This window comes from Salvelinus sp. IW2-2015, unplaced genomic scaffold, assembly GCF_002910315.2.
Source record: "Salvelinus sp. IW2-2015 unplaced genomic scaffold, ASM291031v2 Un_scaffold8837, whole genome shotgun sequence".
Classification (NCBI taxonomy): Eukaryota; Metazoa; Chordata; class Actinopteri; order Salmoniformes; family Salmonidae; genus Salvelinus; species Salvelinus sp. IW2-2015.
Window position 1 is genome coordinate 19,550 of NW_019950096.1, and position 1,586 is coordinate 21,135.

Here is a 1,586-nt window from a genome sequence, read left to right on the forward strand (position 1 = left end):
AGCGCAAAATTGCAAGATTATGTTATAATACTTTTATTGCGTCAAATGGTTGTTTTATGCAACATAATAGAGGGTTCTTAGAACTATTGTGTGTGTGTTCTACTGAGGATGGGCCTCTGGGAGAAAACACTGACAGGAGATTTACAATGTCTTTTGGKTGATAAAACCTAAAGAGACCGCATTCCAGAGCATGAGTTAATGTTTCTGTTCTATATGGTACTAGAGAGAGATGACCCCAGGGCCAGACCCTGGTCTCTACACAAAGAGTATTGTTTTTACATCAGATACTGTCTGCTGAGAATTAAGTATCTTTCATATAAATCTTAACCTTGTGAAAGGGGTGTATCTTGGCTGTAAAATACCTTTGTACTTTTGTCTCTGGGCTCTCAACGAATAGTCTAGGAGTGATTTGTCAACCAGATATCATTATCGTAGAGCACTCAATTGATTCACTTTATATGTGTACGTTGTATTGACCTGCTCCCTTATTAATAAGTGAATAAAGATTTAGTTTAAGAATAACTGACTTCTGTGATAAGTTTGTCTCCTCAATTGACATTAAAGAAATTAACAACCACATTTGGCGATGGGAATGTGAATCTTGACTTGGTGACCACTCCTGACGACCTGGGTAAATCGTGCACGAGGGATCCCTCAAATTTGGGATCCCAGGGGAGACCACACTTCGGGAACGGAGCAGATGGACCCACCTTTGATCTGAGAGGCAGCGAGCCGAGTGGATACCACATCTCGAACGTAGTTTAAAAAAGAAAGAGGTAAGCGAAACACGCAAAGTGGAGTTTTTAGAAAAGCCTCGTAGGCTCTGAGTGTGTATTCCTGTGTGGAGAGGTAAACAGGGCCCAGTCAGGAGGCTCTGAGTGTGTATTCCTGTGTGGAGGTGTTAACAGGGCCCAGTCAGCTATCTGTATGAACTGGATGAAAACTAGAATCTGTGTTTACTAGTTAAGACCATTTATGATATAGTATAAGATAGTAAGGTGTACCTGTAATTATTTTAAACCTGCACCCCATTTTAGAAGTATTGAAAGATGTAAATGTATGAGTTGCATTATCCTAGGAACTAACCATGAGATAAAAATGTGAAAATATTCCTGCACGTTAAAATATTGTTGAAAAACAACTAATTGATTATGTATGTCTGGGAATAGCATTGTGTGACTGTGGTATGAGAGTTACGTGACTGATATGAGAGATGTGTGACTGTGATATGTGAGTTGTGTGACTGAGTCTTAATCAGAAGTTTGGATAGTAACATAGAGGTCTGCAGTTCCTCCTAGAGGTCTGCAGTTCCTCCTAGAGGTCTGCAGTTCCTCCTAGAGGTCTGCAGTTCCTCCTAGAGGTCTGCAGTTCCTCCTAGAGGTCTGTAGTTCCTCCTAGAGGTCTGTAGTTCCTCGTATAGAAATATGCTTAATCAGATGATTGACATGTGGATAATAAGCTTTGATATAACGTTATCTTGGGGTTCTGTTCCTTCTCTGCCATCATAGAGTATCACAGGGTGGTATTGAGAGGGGATGATAGTTTAGAAAGCAGCGGAAGGTCTATAGCTCCTGGGAGGCTTGATT